Source organism: Hyla sarda, chromosome 11 (genome assembly GCF_029499605.1).
Source record: "Hyla sarda isolate aHylSar1 chromosome 11, aHylSar1.hap1, whole genome shotgun sequence".
NCBI classification, from domain to species: Eukaryota; Metazoa; Chordata; class Amphibia; order Anura; family Hylidae; genus Hyla; species Hyla sarda.
The window spans coordinates 51,749,807-51,770,003 of NC_079199.1; positions in this window are offsets into that span (position 1 = coordinate 51,749,807).

A 20,197-nucleotide genomic window follows, 5' to 3' on the forward strand; every position below is an offset into this window, starting at 1 on the left:
TGAACCCAGCCTTATCCAGGGTTCTGTCTCTTTCTCTAATCAGATACCTTGTGTGACCACACCTGCTCAGCTGCCTATATAAGCCTGTAGTGGGCTGATACACCTCGCTTGTGAAAGGACATTGTTTCAGTAGCTAGCATTCTATCCTGCATTTGCATTCATCTTAACTATCTGGTATTTTGTGACCCCCAGCTTTGTCTTAGGATATTATCTCTGGTTTTTGTCTCTGCATACAGTATATTTGTCCTCTTGATTTCCTGACTTAAATTGTTGACAATCCTTTGTGCTTGTTTGTCTCCATTGAGTATTGTTGTAGATTGTATTTACCTTTTGTATTCCTGATTGTTTTCCTGACCCTTAACTGTATTTTTTTTAGTATTTTAATTTTGACTGGTTGCCCCTGCACCTAGTCAGAAAGGCACTGTCTTCATGGGTTGTCGATCCAGCACTTAGGGCAGCTACACAATAGGCAGGGACAGGAGCAGTGTGTAAGCAAAGGACCTCACTTATTCCCTGTTCATATGTGGCACCTGCCATAGTTAGAGGCAGGGAGAAATAGTTTTCCTTAAAGGGGTACTCCGGCCCCAAGACATCTTATCCCCTATCCAAAAGATAGGGGATGAGATGTCTGATCGCGGGGGTCCCACAACTTGGAACCCTCCGCAATCTGGCATGCAGAACCCACCTGTAAGCACTGCATGAAGCGCTGGAGGCTCTCAGTGTTATGCCTCCTGACCACAGAGATGGAGTATCGTGATGTCACGACTCCGCCCTGTGTGATGCCACGCCCCTCAATGCAAGTCTATGGGAGGGGGCATGATGTCACAAGGGGCGGAGTCGTGACATCACGATACTCTGTTCCCGGGAGGCATAACACTGAGAGTCCCCAGCGCTTCCTGCAATGCTTACAGGTGGGTGCTGCATGCTAGATTGCGGGGGTCACCAGCGGCGGGACCCCAGTGATCAGACATCTTATCCCCTATCCTTTGGATAGGGGATAAGATGTCTTGGGGCCTGAGTACCCCTTTAACACCGCAGCATGGAACAAGGAGCAGGTGAACTATGGATTTCTGATACAAATATATACCCTTGACTATAGATTATATGTGCATGTGTATATGAGCCTCAGTCCCACCATATACCCTTATGTATGGCAGGGTTCAGATGTCTACCCCCCCCCCCCCCCCCTGTAAGAGAGAGGCAGGGTGGAGAAGTATGCTGAAGAGTAGAAAATACGCTCATTGCAGGCACAGAGGGCACAGAGGGAAATCCCTGGACATCAATTCCCTTAAAAATGTCAATGTGTTAAAGAAAACTTCATAACACAAGCACTGAACATCTGAGTGTCAGCAACGTGTCAATTAGTGATTGATTGCAGATCCTGTAGATAGGTCATCTATCATACTAGCCTGGAAAACCCTATTTAGAAAACTGTCTTAAACTTCTAAGTGCCATCTGGTGGTGACTGCAGTCCAGGTTTTTCATTTACTTCTATTAACAGACGTCATGGTGCCAATGAAAATAGAGCTCAAGGATTTCACTAAATGTCCAGTCCATTTGAGTTACCATGAAATCTATCACAACCTGCCATGTTTATTCCTCCTGTCCTGAGACCTTCAGCCACCATTTCTTAGCTTGCATTTCTACCATCACAAGATCTTAGGAGGAAATTGATTTTGGGACTCCTCCTGAGGGCTTAAAGAATATTGGGCGCCTAACTAAAGGCTATTAAGCCATTGAGATCTTTGACAAAACCACTTTATTTCTGATTCTCACTCTTAAATTGGCCTCTTTTGTGGAGTTGGTGCTTTTAGTTCCAATCTGTATAATAATCCGAGTCATCCATGATGCAGGTGGCTGGAGAAAAATCAATGTTTCCAATATGATGCACACATGAGATAGAAGGTTATGGTTCCCTGCATTGAATTTAGCTCATGATTCCGTATTACTGAGCTCTATTTACAACCCCTCAAATTGCACCATTTTTATCAATGACAACGCCTAGTATCAAAATACCCCATTCATAGCTTCTTCTCATTTTGCCTTTTCAGGACATATCTTCCAGGGTTTAGCATAAAGTAGAAGCTCTATAATACTTTCCAATTCCCTTCTAAGTGTCCTTAGGGAATACAACGTTTCTAGCCAGGCAGCTCCACAAGTAGTGTCAGATGTAACAAACCGTTTAATAACAGGAGGGAAAGCAAAGTAAGAGGCAAATCTTCATGGTGATAAATGACCTTCCTTTCCCCAGAGCACATTGTCTGCAATTTCCTCCTGCAGATGTGTGGAGGGAGTTTATTGTACATTCTACAGCAAATGGGACAAACAGTCCTAGCAGATGGATCTCGGTTGGGTGACAAAAGTGAGGATCATGTTCTTATAATGGGATTGAAAAAAATAATAGTAGTTTCTACCAAGTAGTACTAAGGGGTGGTCCTACTCAATGGCTTATGGTGGCTATACAGCATTCAAAACCCGTATATTGTGAACACACCTATTGTCAATATGAATTGTTTCCCAACCTCTAAACATTACTGACAATACTGTATCTATAAATAGTATTTTGGCTTGTTAGCGGCCTCTGGCTCCAAGTATGCCAGTGTTCTCACCTTCTGATTTAGGCTTGTACTGCCTGCTGCTGCCACTGATTCTTCTGTAAGTGTCCCACCATCACTATCATTACCTTCTTCCTACACAGTCCTATCAAATTGTTATGAGGATATCTGATCTGGAGTTTGTCATATTTTGGGGATCTGATCTGGGATTTTTTATTTTTAGGAGGCCTGTATAAAAAGGGGTCTTCATATACAAGGGAGACTGGTCCAGGTTGCTTACAGTGTGGTTCTGGATTGAGATGTGGGTGGTCTGGTTGGGGGTTTAGTTTGAGGTCTATATACATGGCTAGGTTGGGTTCTTTATAAAGGGGATCTATGATCTATATCTTTATTTAGGAAGCCTGGTGTGTGATTTGTGCCAACAGAAGGGCATCATATGTGCTATGTGTGAATCAAATGCCATCATTTGGGGGCATCCTATAAAAATGTAGGAAAATAACATTGGCACAAGCACTTTTTATTTCCCAGCCTGACCAGAAACCATGGCACAGTACCAGTCCATCAAACAATGGTCCCCAATGCTGCCCAGTGAACGCCATTATCTAATAAACCAGTTTCACCATGGTGTCCATCTTTTGATGGAAAAAAAAATAGCGCTGCATTCTATGCTATTCTACCCACCAATTCTAAAACAACATAAATGAGGGTTCCAAACAAAGCCTCAGACAGCAGTGAGTTTGAGAAACACTGGTTTATAGCCATATCGGTGGCTATTTAACATAGGGTGGTATTGGCATCTAGTAGAATCCATGAGGGAGGTGGTTTATATAAAAAATAAAAAAAAAAGAACATTATGTAACCTTCTCTTTCTTTGTGACACCATAGATGTAATTCTCCTTTACAGGGAAACTTACTTTTATTATCAAAAAGGTTTTCCCATCAGGATACCTCCTGTCCATATGCATAAGGAATAGAGATGTCACATAGTTACATAGTTACATAGTTAGTATGGTCGAAAAAAGACATACGTCCATCAAGTCCAACCAGGGAATTGAAGTGAAGGGTGTAAGGGGATAAGGGAAAGGGATATAGTTTTATAATTCTGCATAAGCATTAATGTTATTTTGTTCCAGGAACGTATCTAACCATGTTTTAAAGCTGTTAATTGTTCCTGCTGTGACCAGTTCCTGAGGTAGACCGTTCCATAAATTCACAGTCCTCACGGTAAAGAAGGCGTGTAGCCCCTTTAGACTAAACCTTTTCTTCTCCAGACAGAGGGAGTGCCCCCTCGTCCTTTGGGGGGGTTTAACCTGGAACAGTTATTCTCCATATTTTTTGTATGGGCCATTTATATACTTATATACGTTTATCATATCCCCCTTAAACGTCTCTTCTCAAGACTAAACAATTGTAACTCCTTTAATCGCTCCTCATAGCTAAGATGTTCCATGCCCCATATTAGTTTAGCCGCACATCTCTGCACCCTTTCCAAATCCGCAGTGTCCCTTTTATGAACAGGCGACCAAAACTGAACAGCATATTCCAGGTGAGGCCGTACCAATGCTTTATAAAGGGGGAGTATTATGTCCCTGTCCCTTGAGTCCATGCCTCTTTTTATACATGACAATATCCTGCCGGCTTTGGAAGCAGCAGCCTGACATTGCATGCTATTCTGTAGTCTGTGATCTACAAGTACACCCAGATCCTTCTTTACCAGGGACTCTGCCAGTTTAATCCCCCCTAAGACATACGATGCATGCAGGTTATTAGTGCCCAGATGCATAACTTTACATTTATCCACATTGAACCTCATTTGCCAAGTGGATGCCCGGACACTTAGTCTATCCAAGTCATCTTGTAACCTATACACATCCTCTATAGACTGTACCGTGCTACAAAGCTTGGTGTCATCTGCAAAGATAGAAACAGAGCTGTTAATACCATCCTCTATATCATTGATAAATAAATTAAACAACAATGGGCCCAGTACTGAACCTTGGGGTACACCACTAATTACCGGGGACCAATCAGAGTACGAATCATTGACCACCACTCTCTGGGAACGATCCATGAGCCAGTGTTCAATCCAATTACCAACTAAAGTTTCCAAGCCCAAAGACCTTAATTTACCTGTCAGACGTCTGTGAGGGACATTATCAAATGCTTTAGCAAAATCCAGAAACACTATATCCACAGCCATTCCTCTGTCAAGGCTTCTACTCACCTCTTCATAAAAGCAAATTAGATTGGTTTGATAACTTCTATCCTTAGTAAACCCATGCTGGCTATCACTTATAATATTATTATCCCCTATGTATTCCTGTATGTAATCCCTTATAAGTCCTTCAAACAATTTACCCACAATGCACGTTAGATTTACCGGTCTATAATTGCCTGGCGAAGACCTAGAGCCCTTTTTGAAGATTGGCACCACATTCGCCTTGCGCCAGTCCCTTGGCACAATACCAGACACTAGAGAATCTCTAAATATCATGAACAAGGGTACAGATATTACTGAACTTACCTCTCTAAGAACTCTTGGGTGTAGTCCATCCGGCCCTGGAGATTTGCTTACATTTACTTCACTTAACTTACCTTGTACCATCTCTACATCAAGCCAGTTCAGTACATTACATGATGTGTTACCAGCACTGACCTGGCCAATGTCAGCTCCTTTTTCCATAGTGTATACAGAACTAAAGAACCCATTCAGTAGCTCCGCCTTCTCTTAATCGCCTGTGACAACCTCCCCATTATCATTATTAAGGGGTCCTACATGCTCTGTCCTCTGTTTTTTTGTATTTATATATCTAAAAAAATATTTAGGATTAGTTTTGCTTTCTTTGGCCACCTGTCTCTCATTTTGAATTTTTGCTGCTTTTATAAAATTTTTACAGATTTTATTAAGCTCCTTGTACTGTTTAAATGTTATAGCTGACCCATCAGATTTGAATTTTTTGAAGGCTATTTTTTTGTTGTTTATTGCTTATTTGAGAACACCTCCCCCCAGTCTATGTCCTGTAGTGCAGCTCTCAGCCCAGGGAAATTTGTCTTTTTAAAGTTATATGTTTTTGCCTTCCCCGTCTGTCTTTGTTTTCTACATTTTAAGTCAAAAGTAACTCTATTGTGGTCGCTATTACCAAGGTTTTCCCGCAAAGTTACATTACCAACCAGCTCTGCGTTGTTGGAAATGATCAGATTCAACAAGGCATCACTTCTTGTTGGGTTCTCCACGGGGAGGGGGTGGGGTTCCTCTGCTTGGGACGTCACTCTATTAGCCAACCAGACCTCATATGTAGAAGAGATGAACTGGATAGGACATTCCATTTATTTGATATTTGCTCTGTATAAAATTATTTGAGGGAGTTTCTAGGACTCTAATATTGGTGACCTATACTTTAGCCTATCCAGAAGGGGTCCTGCTATTTCCCCCCAGGAGTGTTGCCTTGTTTCACCTACAGATAGTAATGCTACATTGTATCTATAGTTGGATAGTAATTGTTCATTATGTTTAATATATCATCCCTAAAAGACTTTTGACCTTTTCCATGTCATGAAGCAGATGGCAGATATTACCATACATTGATTGATTATGTAAAGCAGTGGACTCATCAATAAACTATGCAAGAGTTTGCATCATATTATATTAAAGCACAGATATCATGTAGAGTATTACCGGGGCTTAGTCAAAACACAATGGTGCACACACTCAAAACTACCTCCAGAGGGGGCTGCATCTACTGTACATTTGGTTCTAGACGTGGCAACTTTAAGGTTTGCAAATTCAGAACTGTGACTATATCATGACTATTGATGCTAGAGAGATGACTAAAGTCAGGTATCATGCATTAACACTTTACTTTCCGGGTGAATCCACCTGTCTATTGTCGGGTAGCCTTTGACAAATGAGTGTAGATCAATAATCATGATAAGAATAAAATATGTAAAACATATCAACAGAACAACAAAACACAGACAATATGTATTATGTGGTCACATTGAGTAAATAGCCGACTATAATATGTGGTCACATTGAGTCTGCCAGAGCAGGAACCTCTCTTTGGCTCATATAGAGAAATGGTAAGTGAGTGGCCTGGTCATTAAATACAATTAAAACTGCAAAAGGGTGCCTGCGTCATTGTTAAAGTCTGAAGGCTCTCAAAACAGTGGAAAAATAAATGTGTTTCTATGATTAAATAATACAAAATAATATTGTATTTATGAAAAATTACGTTTTATAACTGTTACATGGAGTATTTTACAAACACAGAAGGGGTTAAATAAAACCTTCTAGATTATTGTTATTTTGTAATTTGCTGTCTTAAATGTGGCATTTCATTCCGAGCATGCTGTGGTGCCAATGTGAAATGTCATGAATTTCGTCCTTTGAAGCATGTTTTCCTCTATGTTTTTACGATATAAATGTCATCTTTTGAAAATAAGTTTTAATGCAGTGAGTGATGTGAATCACTTTTCTATAAATACAAGGCTTTCACTAGAATTCCAATTCACATGATAATGAGTCTGGGGTCTTATTGCCTCTCACCAGTAGACCTGTGCAGGTATAGTTTGACAGCTTTTATCCTAAGGGGTTCTGATGACTTCATTCAAGAATCATGTTACAAACTAGACATTTTAAAAAGTCTTCCTATATGGAAAGGTAAATATTGGACACTAAAAGGGTCACCCCCATCTAAAAAAGAGTACCTCCGCCCCTAAACATCTTATCCCCTATCCAAAAGATACAGGATAAGATGTTTGATCACGGGGGTCTTGCCGCTGGGACCCCCCGTGATCTCCCTGCAGCACCCAGCATTGGTATAGAATGCCGGCTGCATCACTGGAGGCTCCTGACGTCACACTCTCCCTCTCAATGCAAGTCTTATGGGAAGGGCGTGACAGCCGTCACACACCCTCCCATAGACTTGCATTGAGAGGGAGGGTGTGATGTCATGAGGGGGCATGGCCATGACGCCACGAGCCTCCGTTGCCGCATGGCAAGTCATCAGGCACCGAGTGAAATTAAAAATAAGATATCTAGGGGATAAGATGTCTAGGGGCGGAGTACCCCTCTAAGACATAATTACATAACACTACTATATGCCATCAGTTCATAATCGGTGAAGATCCAACCTCTATATAGCAGCTTCACAGCATAAATGCCGTCCACCCTTGATTTTTTCCCCTAATTGTGTCATCTTCTTTTGACTTTTCTTGAGGACAATACCTATAACTCTATTTCTATCAGCTATTTTTTTCTGACTCTAGTTCATCTCATGGAAACAATTTTCATCTGTGAATTTTAGCCCCTACTAAGGTTTTTAGACAGAGATGGCCTAAGCTGGGCAGAATCCAGGGCCCAATAATCTTGTTAGGCATGTGTGCCCTAAGCTTGTCAAGTCAAAGCATTGGAGTTTTCTTGATATCTGTTCACTATAAGTTCACATAAATCAGGATCCGGTCCTGTTCTTAAAAAATAACTATGGGACTTTAGCTAATTTTTCTTCTAGGTCTGCTGTTCTTGACATCCACTGCCAATTAGAGACCATACTAAGGGTCACAACCCATTCAGCCACAACTATATATACTTGCTGGGGTAAGGGTGACGACTGGAGATTCCTTAAACTCCACATCTGTCCTTTTGTTAAAGACTCAGATATATGCTGTGTGCCTGGCCTCTCAGTCACCATGACCAGTTGTGAATAAACTTATGACTCCAAACTCCTGTCTGTAACCCGTTTGGGATCAGATACTTGCAGCATGACCTCTAGTGATCATTTAGTGATCACTAGACAATGCAATGCAATGCAAGATTTTCACTAAATGATCACTAGAGGTTGCACAGGAAGATGCTGATGCAGGCCTGAGTGAGGGGTGGTATGTATATTTATAACACCTTGCAAAAAGAGCAGGCCCTCCTGTCATTTTGGCAGATTCATACTATTTGACAGTAAACAGCAGTGGCAAACTGGCCCTTACTGTATTCACTGAGTAGGAGGCATACAGCATATGCCTCCTGCTTAGTACGTAGTTTCTATGGTGCCCTAATGTAGGGCACCACAGAACCTATGTAGAAAGCAGGGACTCCCATCCTTTTAATAGGAGTCAAACAATGATTCCACTTTGCAATGCTATTTGCTGTGATTTCTTCCAAAAACAGCACCATACTTGTGCTCAGGTTATGTGTGGTATTGCAGCTTAGTTCAGTTGAAGTGAAAGGAGTCAAGTTGTAATAGCGCACCCAACCTGAGGACAAATTTAGTGCTATTTTTCAAAGAAATTATCTCTGTTTTTCTATTCCTGGATGACTTCTTTAACACCTTACATTTAATGGGAAGGGTTCTCTCCTCCTGAATTAAAAATGTAATCAACTGGAAAAAAAAATGAAAAAAGATAAAACTATTCTGGCAATACCTCACAAAAACGAATCTCGGGGCATTCTCTCATCTTCAGTAAGGACCACATGTAACACTCTGTACTTTGCCCATGGGAAATTCGCACTTATATAAAATTAAGTTCAACTGTTCATCATCCTTAAGTGCATCAGTTTTCAGCATGTTCCTTTCAATTATATGTGATTCTATTAGAATAGGTAGTTCTAAGGCAAATTATTTCTACTGTTACTAACTTTTAACACTTTTTCACTAACAATAGTTAATGAAATTTGCATTCGGTGCATTTGCATGATTATACATATTACAAAGCATTTTTCCTGTATGCCCAGATCCCATGGGTAATTATATCCTAGCCGGATCCGAGGGAACTCATAAGTATGTACGATATGTATTTACATTTCATGCCAATGTGTTAAAATATCCCCTCCCCCCTCTCCCCATCTATTTAATTCCATCCATTTCCAGTGGGTACTTTTGTCTCGGGCAGGGCACGATCTCCTGGCTGACTGAAGAATAGAGCTGTAGGAAGCCTTTTTGCCAGTAGAAAATAATGATTGCATTAGTCTGGGACACAAACGATTAAATGTTGGCAATAGTCACACAAAAAGCTCTTAATATCAGCTACTTATTGATTATTGCATTTGACATTAGAAATATATTTCACATTTGTATGTAACTTTATGGTAATATTTCTATTTGGAATGGGCTATATAATTGTACACGGGGTATATATAAATCTTGGAGATGGCATCATACTGTAAGAATAGCAGTAAAGGCTGATCTCAAAGGAGATACATTTAACAGATTGAAAGAAATTGTGAGACAGATAAAACAGGAATAGGATAGCAAGGTCATTTCCATGTGAACAGTACAATACTTTGCAATGTGTTTTTGTCTTTGTGTAAACCATAGTGTTAACATGGGGTCATTTTACAAAGGGATTTCAAACTAAAATAGGAAGTAAAATATAATGAAATAATGTGCTTGTCCAAAGATTGAAAATTAAATAATAACTAGCTGATTCAATTGTCCCTTGAATATACAGAGTGGCAGCATCTATGCTTAGAGACCTCTGAACATTGCTACACACTGAACTGGGCTATGTTCAGAAGCCCCATAGACACTGGATGGAATGGTGGCTGACTATATGCAATGCTACTTTATTCACACTATTGACTATTGAGCTCCATTCTTATAACCAGGATGGAAGGTCCCAGCAGTCAAAGCCCTGCAGATCAGCAAGTTATAGCTATATTGTGAGCTTTTAAGCTTGATATAATCTTTTTAATGACACAACTACAGTGTTCCCTCAACATACAATATTAATTGGTTCCGGGAGGGGACCATTGTATGTTGAAGCATGGTATGTTGAGTCCATAACTCTATTGAAAACTGGTAATTGTTTCTGGGGCCCCGAAACCATTGTAAGTTGAGTCCATAACTCAATGGAAAACTGGTAATTGGTTCCTGAGTCCCCAAAATTGTAATCCAAAGTAAGAATATATGGTAAGAATAAAGGTTAAAGTAACCACAAAAAGTGGATCTCTAGTGTACAAGGGATGAGTAGGGCAGCTATGATTGGATGTTGAGGCAGAAGCTGCAGGTTTATTGCACGCAGGGGCTGCATGGTGATGGGGCATAGTGACAAGGGCAGCTCAGGACAGCGGGGATTGGACGCAGGGGCGGCGTGAGCAGCAGAGTGTCGAGGGTGCAGTAGGCATCGGTGATTGGATGCCAGGACCAGTGAACTGATGGCCTGAACAGCGGGGACAGGTGAGTGCCAGCACAGCGTAGTGGGGCAGATCAAACAGCCCAGCGACAGCTGCAGAAGAACCATTTTCCAGGATGGCCCCGACTTTCAGATGCATCGTAAGTCGATGCCGTATTCAACATAAAATGTGCTCTCAGAGCCTATCATATGTTGAAACCATCGTATGTCGGGGCCATCATATGTTGAGGGACCACTGTATACAGGCCCATCAGAGGAGCCCCACTATGTTCTGTCTTTCACAGGGTATTATAAGTGCAGCAGAAGACAACCCAATTGGAAATAATCTCTTGTCTCTAGGATCTATTTCTTATGGGATGATTAGAATGTTTTTGTTACAATAGCTGGACTTGGATGTGTCCTATACAGAAGGAAACTGACCCATAAAAATCACTTTCTGTGGTTGGTCCAAAGAACTATTGGGTTGCTTGCCTCTCCAGGCTACAAATGCATTGGCTGAATCCAGCTAAACGGACAGCCATCTAATGTGTAGGCAGGGTCTAATGACTCTTCCCCCACAGATAATGTCAGGGCAGAGTGGACTTTAACTAACTGATCTTTGTTTGTAGAGAAATAAGTCTTCACCAGAGGATTATGGCAGCAGCTTTCTTTGTGTAGCTGTTGGCCAAGCTGGATGTGACTGATAGCTTTCTAAGGCATATGGCCAGCTGATCACCCTTGATTAAATGTAGAACTTTTTGGTGCCTCCAAATCACATTGTAACAAAGCAAAATATACTTATGGGATCCTGTTCTGATTAGACTACATACATGGTCATTTGGAGCACCTATTCAATTTTATAAGGTAAGATCATAAATGGGGGTGGGAGTGCATGTGCCATGTGTTCTCTGCTAAATCCCTCTGTCTTGGCCAGTGTATTTACATACAGGGCTTGTGCGACAAACTGAATCTTTGCCCTGCGTGAAGGAAAGTCTAGTATAATTATTGCAGTAATAGGGGGCAGCTCTGTAAATGGGCCTTTATAGTGTAGACAGTTCTCAACCATACCATACTTTGCATGCATTTTTAAACATATAGAATAAATGAATACAGCCTAATGGCCAATTTCATATTTTCCTAATGTATTTTTGGTTAGAAATGATGGTGATGAACACATTTGGATTGTTTCTTTATGTCAGATTTACATGTTACCATGATCGCAAGGTATAATTAGCTGCAGATTTCTCTAATGTTCTGAAATTTTCTTTTCTTTCTTTTTTTCAATTTGATAGCAAATTAAAGTCCATTAATAATTAAATAAATATATAAATAAATAAGTCACAAAATCATTAATAAGTGCTGGTCCCTTTGGGCAATTCGCATGTGTTAATGTACCTAGAAACCTACGCCAAATATGGCAGAGTAGGTTTATTAACCATTCTGTAAATGAAAGTCATTCGTACAAGTAATGAGAATTAAAACGATCAAATTAAGGCATTTGACGAATAACAATAATCATTCTGATAATTGTATAGTTTATAATTTCGAGGATCCGTCATGTGTTGCAGTGTTTCAACGCAGATCAATATACTGTAGAAGAGAATCAATCTTCATAGCCAATAGTCAAGAACATTGCGCAAATAGATTTTGAGTATTTACCCACACTGTGCAAATTATCTAAATTGTATATATAATATATAGGAGCGGTTCCCAACCTGGAGTATGTGTACCCCAGGGGGACTTAGCAGATCTCCTGGAGGTACACAAAAAAAAAAAAAAAATCAGTAGCCGGCTATTGTGATGCTGGAGCCAGTATGATCACTATATCAGCAATTGAAAAGCTGGTATTTTTGTGACACAAACTCCAGTATGAGCACAGATGGACTGGCTATCTGGCAAATACCGGATGGGCCAGTCCCCTCCATGAGCCGGTCCTGTCTGCATCCTGGCCAGGCTATTTCTCTACACGTCACCTTCCCATACTTCACACCCTGCTGCTACTGTCAGAAGGCCATGCAGTACAGTGAGGCCTCTGTGCAGGGGCAGAATACAAAGAATTTGGCCTGACCATCCACACATCGTTGGCGCTGCAGCTCCTCCTTCCCTACTGCTCTGCCTGTGTGTCCCTCCCCACTACCCTCTACCCCACTGCCCCTACAGTACTGCAAGTAACAGGCAGGCTATGGCACAGGAGCAGGAAGAAGTTTATGAAAATTAAACTGAAAAGTCCATTCAATCCAAATAATTAAACTGTCAATCTCTGCACCACAATGGGAAATTATAACTCTCTGCTTGCCCTGTTATCTATGGACGTTCAGAAACTGTAGTTCAATCCCAAAATGTAATTACACAAATATGTTAGGCTGGGTTCACACTATTATTGTGGTGCGTCCCAGCTATACGTTGGCATTCCGTCAAAAATGGGTTGTCAACATAAACAGTGGCGCACAGCAGCTGTATCATTCACTTTCCCCTCCCTGGTGACTATATTTGGGCCTACTTCAACTGTGTGTCATGGGATGGGATGTCAATGGATAGCTGGGTCGCAAAACAATAATGCAGTGTAAACCCAGCTATTCATGATAATTAGTCCATGTTAAAATGCCCCTTTGGCCTTTCTCTTTACTGTGGCTGCTTTAGATGGTAACTATCTCTTCAGTTTTGGTGCTCCAATGCTCCCCTGGTCTGGCAACCTACTGCTATGGGTTATAGCATTAGGTTCCCAGATAGGAGGAGTAATGGAGCACAAAAGCAGGCAGTATAGGGGCCTATAACTATATAGGGGCAGTGTAGGAGCCCCCAACTATATGGGAGCACAGAGTGGGTCTACAACTACTGCATAAGGGGGCACAGATGTGGCCTATCTACAATATTCGGGCACAAAGCAGGCGCTATTACTGTGTGGGACAATACACATGTGGCGTTTATCAAGAGGTAAGCATTGTGCTGGAAAAAGGAGCCTAAAATGTTTGCCTGGCAGTTATCTTGTTGGAGATAAGTCTTGGCTGAGAGAAATCTTAGTGGCGGTCTAGGCCGGATTGTGAAGAGAAGGAAAACGGAACTACTCAAATCAGAGCAATTTTTCCCTTTGTTTCAGTTAGGCAGACATACACCTAGTTTACAGTCTTTTTCATAGGTCCAGTTAAATTAAGGTCAGAAGAGACAGAGAAAGAAATTCCCTAGTTGAGTTTACCTCCTGGGAAATGCTCAAGCCTTTTTACTGTCCTGTATCCTGTTCAAAGTTAAGCCTGATTTAACCCCTTAAGGACTGAGCCCTTTTTCACCTTAAGGACTCAGCCATTTTTTGCTATTCTGACCACTGCTATTTGCTATTCTGACCACCGTCGGAGACGGCCCCGAACAGCCTGTAATTCCGGGTCACCGGGTCACTGGAGACCCAATTGACCCGGAATCTACCGCAGATCACTGGACTGAATTGTCCAGCGATCTGCGGCCATCGCCGACATGGGGGGACATAATGACCCCCCTGGGCGATATGCCCCGATGCCTGCTGAACGATTTCAGCAGGCATCGGGCACCGGCTCCCCTCCGGCTAGCGGCGGGGGGCCGGGATTTGACAGGACGTACTCAAACGTCCTGAGTCCTTAAGGACTCGGAAAAGGGAACGTATGAGTACGTCCTGCGTCCTTAAGGGGTTAAGCTAGCCCCAAGTCCTGTTCCAGTTGCAAGTAACACAACAACTGAGACAGATCTGGGCTGCTTGTGCAGTGATCACGGAATTGTACAGAGTTTGGAGAAATTAGCCCAAAAGGTTGTCTCTAGTCCATGCTGTGAGGGCATTTAGCCACAGGAGATTAAATCTGGACAAGGACCCCTCTGCATACACTAATCTCCTCAGTGACCCACAGTCCGTTAGTGGTGTGTTGCCTGACAAGTCACAGAAGTTCTGTGTAGGCCCAACACAGTAGAAAGCATGGACTGTATCCTGTCTGCAATTTCATTATACTAGGAACTGCACAAAAAGCAAACCAGAGACCTTTCCAGTCAGTATCTCTGCAATAAAAACAACTCTTAAACGATAGTGACAATTTTTTTACTATTCTGCCTAATACGTATAACATTCTACTCTGTGCTAAAAGACAGTATTTTGCTTGGATCTACACAGAATGTGCAGCTAATTTGAAATAGTTTTCCCATTATCCAAGTGTCTTGATTTATCATTCCTGCATTTCACACCACAAGGAACCAAGGAACACTTGTTAAGCTTACAGGAGCCATCAGGTTAGCTATACCACCCTGCCATGTGACATCATCACCATCACTAAGAAATTATTACTCTCAGCTTGCCTTCAATACAACAGTTACCATCCCTGTGAGTACCATACATGCTTTTTAAAACGGTTGGGTTAATAATTTAGGCTACCCCTTTTGCATTCACTTCCAGGCAGTGGAAGAAAGAGGTGGTATCTGGTAACTATAAAAGCAAGTACACTAAGCAATTGTTTAAGCTAGTGATTGTGTGTCTGTATATCAAGTGAGTGTAAGTATAAAAGTGAGAGGGACTTAAAATTAAAGGACTTTAAATTCAGGGAGTTTAATTGAAATATTTGATTTTTTTTTTTTTTTTTACTGTTATTTTTTGCAATCCCCAAACCTAGTATGGCCTCCATGTTGGAAAAGGCATTTTGCACAATGTATGCAATCCTTGAACGGCAGTTTGAGGGTGCATTGTGTTGTACGAGATGTGTGTGAGTTGCTCATTTGGAAACCCAGATCCTGGATCTAGAGGAGCAACTGGCAACACTGGGATGCATTGACAACTTGGAAAGGAGTCTCCTGGTCACTGAGCAAGTCCTCTCTTGGGTAAAGGTGGGGGAGGATAGTGAGACGGAGGTGCAGGACGGTCAGGCAGCTAGCTGGGTTACAGTTAGAAAACGGGGTAGAAGGAAAAGTGTCAGGGAGGCTAGTCCTGAACTGGCACACCCCAACAAGTTTACCCGGTAGGCAGAGGAGGGGGATGCCATTTCAGAGCTAGCAGTACTGCAGCAGGACTCTGCTTCTGACCGCCAGGGGGGTGTCTGCTCCAGTAAGGAGGGAGGGAGGAGTGCAGGGCAGGCCAGACAGGTACTGCTAGTGGGGGACTCAATTATTAGGGCGACAGACAGGGCGATCAGTCACAAAGACCGGGATCGCCGAACAGTGTGTTGTCATCCTGGCGCTCAAGTTCGGAACATCGTGGATCAGGTTGACAGGTTGCTGGGTGGGGCTGGAGAGGACCAAGCAGTCATGGTACATATTGGCACTAATGGCAAAGTAAGAGGTAGGTGGAGTATCCTTAAAAATTATTTCAGGGACTTAGGCCGCAAGCATAAGGCTAGGACCTCCAAGGTAATATATTTTCTGAAATATTACCTGTACCATGAGCCACACCAGAGAGGCAGTGGGAGATTAGGGAGGTAAACAAGTGGCTCAGAAGCTGGTGTAGGAAGGAGTGGTTTGGATTCATGGAGAACTGGGCTGACTTCGCTGTTGGATACCGGCTCTACTGTAGGGACGGGCTGCACCTCAATAGGGAGGGTGCAGCTGTGCTTGGGGAGAAGATGGCTAGAAGGGTGGAGGAGTGTTTAAACTAGGGACTGGGAGGGAGGGAGCCTACAACATAGAGGGGGAAGATAGTGTAGATAGAGAGGGGGGGGGACTTATTAATATACATGGGGGTGGAGCAGAGGGAGGAGTTACAATAGTTAATAGGGATAGGCTTCATAGGAAAAAAAAACATACACCTTTAAATTGCATGTTGACTAATGCCAGTAGTCTTTCCAATAAAACAGAGGAACTGGAGTGGTTGATGTCAAAATTATGACATAGTGGGTATAAAAGAGACTTGGGTGGACGATAGCTGTGACTGGACGGTCAACATACAGGGTTATAGTCTATTCAGGAAGGATCAGACAAAACGGAAAGGGGGAGGAGTTTGTGTTTATGTGAAATCGAGTCTTAAGGCCGCACTGTGGGAGGATATATGGGAGGGAAACGATAATGTGGAGTCATTATGGGTAGAAATATATGGAGATGAAAATAAAAAAAATTCTGATTTGCTATAAGCCACCAAACATAATGAAAGAGCCAGAAGATCAATTACTGAGGCAAATAAACAAGGCAGCAAATCAGAATGATGTGATAATAATGGGGGACTTTAATTATCCTGATATAAACTGGGAGACTGAGACCTGTTAATATCATACATGAAAGAGGTTTTTGACTATAGCTAAAGACAATTATCTGTCCCAAATGGTGCAGGGCCCGACCAGAGGGGGCGCCCTACTAGACTTAATATTAACCAACAGACCTGACAGAGTAACTAATGTGCAAGTAGAAGGACACCTAGGAAATAGTGATCATAATATAATACATTATAACTTGTTCTTCAATAAGGGAATCTCTTGAGGGGCCACAAAAACAATGAACTTTAAGAAGGCAAAGTTTGATCAACTCAGAGAAGCCCTTAACAATATAAATTGGGATAATGTCCTCAAAAACAAGAATAATGACACAAAATGGGTGACTTTTAAAAATATCTTAAATTCTCACTGTAATAAATATATACCTTATGGGAATAAAAGGGTCAGAAATAAAAGAAAACCAATATGGATGAATTAAAATGTTAAGGGGGCAATAAATGACAAAAATAAAGCAGTTAAACTACTAAAACTGGATGGCAGTGAAGAAGCATTAAAAAGCTATAGAGAAAAATGTAAAATAGGTTAAAAAAAATTGATAAAAGCCGCAAAAATAGAGACAAAAGACTCATGACCAAAGAAAGTAAAACAAACCCCAAAATGTTTTTTAACTATATAGCTAGTAAAAAGGTTAAAAATGAAAGTGATGACCCTTTAAAAAATGATGAGGAAGAAATTATAAATGGGAATCAGGAAAAAGCAACGATATTAAACAAATTCTTCTCCACTGTATTCACTGAGGAAAGTGAAATGCGGTGTGATAAGGTAAACTCTGCAGTACAGATCACCTGTCTAACCCAGGAAGAAGTACTGTGCCACCTACAAAAAAATCAAAATAGACAAATCGCCAGGTCCAGATGGCATTCACCCTCATGTTCTAAAGGAATTAAGTAATGTAATAGACAGACCCCTATTTTTAATATTCAGGGACTCTATAGTAACATGGACTGTTCCCCAGGACTGGCGCATGGCAAATGTGATGCCAATATTTAAAAATAATTCCGTTGTATGTTAATTGTTTAAGGGTTTTCTAAGGAATGCTATTTTGGAATATCTGATAAAAATAAATGTATGACTCTATATCAGCATGGCTTTATGAGGGATCGGTCCTGTCAAACTAACCTGATCTGCTTTTATGAGGAGGTGAGCTCCAGATTGGACCTGGGGCAATCACTGGATGTCGTATATATGGATTTTTCCAAAGCATTTGATATGGTGCGACATAAAAGGTTGGTGCATAAAAGGAGAATGCTTGGACTGGGGGAAAATGTGTGCAACTGGGTAAGTAACAGGGTGGTTATTAATGGTGCTTATTCTGATTGGGTGACTGGACTGTTACTAGTGGGGTACCACAGGGGTCAGTCTTGGGTCCTATTCTATTTAATATATTCATTAATGACCTTGTAGAGGGGTTGAATAGTAAAGTAGCAATCTTTGCAGATTATACTAAACTGTAAAGTGGTAAACACTATAGAGGACAGTGCACTGTTACAATTGGGTCTGGATAGGTTGGAGGTTTGGGCTGGGAAGTGGCAGATGAAGTTCTACACTGATAAATGTAAGGTAATGCACATGGGGAGGGAAAATCCGGGCTGGGATTATGTATTAAATGGGAGAACACTTGGGACGACTCACATGGAAAATTACTTGGGAGTCTTAATTAATAGTAAATTTAGCTGTAGTGACCAGTGTCGGGCAGCTGCCACCAAGGCTAATAAAATCATGGGGTGAAACAATAGGGGCATAGATGCCCACGACAAGGAAATAATTCTACCGCTGTACAAATCACTAGTCAGACCATGCATGGAATACTGTGTACAGTACTGGGCACCAGTGTACAAGAAAGATATAGTGGAGCTGGAGAGGGTTCAAAGACGGGCAACTAGAGTAATACGGGGAATGGGAGGACTACAGTACCCAGAAAGATTATCAGAATTGGGGTTATTTAGTTTAGAAAAAGAAGGCTTAGGGGAGACCAAATATCTATGTATAACTATATCAGGGGACCGTACAGAGATCTCTCCCATAATCTATTGATACCCAGGACTGTATCTATAACAAGGGGGCATCCTCTACATCTTGAGGAAAGAAGGTTTCTACACCAGCACAGATGTGGGTTCTTTACTGTAAGAGCAGTGAGACTGTGGAATTCTCTGCCAGAGGAGGTGGTCATGGTGAACTCTGTAATAGAATTTAAAAGGGTCTGGATGCATTTTTGGAGAATAATAACATTAAAGGTTATGGATTCTAGATCTATAGGGACAGAAGGTTGATCCAGGGATCTATTCTGACATATTTGGAGTTAGGAATTAATTTTTACCTCAAGTATGAGGGTTTTTTGCATTTCTCTGGATCAACTCAGTAGGAACTCATTAGGGATATAGGTTGAACCTGACAAACTCTGGTCTTTTTTCGACCTTATGAACTATGTTACTATATTTACATGCAGCATTTTGCTACATTGTCTGTAAACATTTTATTCTTGTCATTTTTAAAATACAACAGAGCAAAAAGAGCAACAAAAAATCTACATGGCAATACAGCCTTGAAAAGACACTACACGTGATACTGCTGTTATCAGCCATTGCGGACCAAGAAGTGATCAAGACAGATTGTAGTGTTTTTTTTTGTTTTGTTTTTTTATGGCATGAGTAAGAAGAAGAGCACACAGCTCCCTATCCCCAAGATCACTACTTTATCTCACGTACCTCCAGTGCTGAGAACCTCCATTTCTATCTGTGTCTGATATCACCCATTCCTCTTATGATCCTTATCCAGTGTTGATAGAAATTCTGCTTTCCGCACTATTGTGTGATCCTTATTTCAGATGTTTTACATTTGGATACATTTGATTTGTTACTATGCAGTGAGATGTTTGCCTAATACTTTTGAAAATATTTTTTTTCATGTTGAAATTCTATTAATTTATTCTTTAACTCCCTCCTCTCCCTTCCATCAAAGCAGTGTTCCCTCTCATCAAATAGTCAGAGGGTTTTTTATAAAAACAGTCAAAGTAGAGCCCCCAACAGTAATCACTGCATTGTCCTCATGTCTATATAGTAAGAACATCGGTATCACCATCTCCGCTCCCTGTATTAATAGTGCTCCCCGTTTTGAAATAATAGCAGTGCTCCCTTCTCCCAGTAGTCCAGTAGTCAAAGCTTTGCCCCTCTACCCCCATTCTCCCAGTAAACACGTCCAAGGAGGAAGACAGCACTAGTCCCTGCTCTTATGCCCGTGACCATCCGGATAACCAGTCCAGATATAAAACATCCAATTGGTATAGGTCACAGCAAAAAGTATGCAGACTCCCAATTTCAAAAAGGCTGTGGTCTTTAT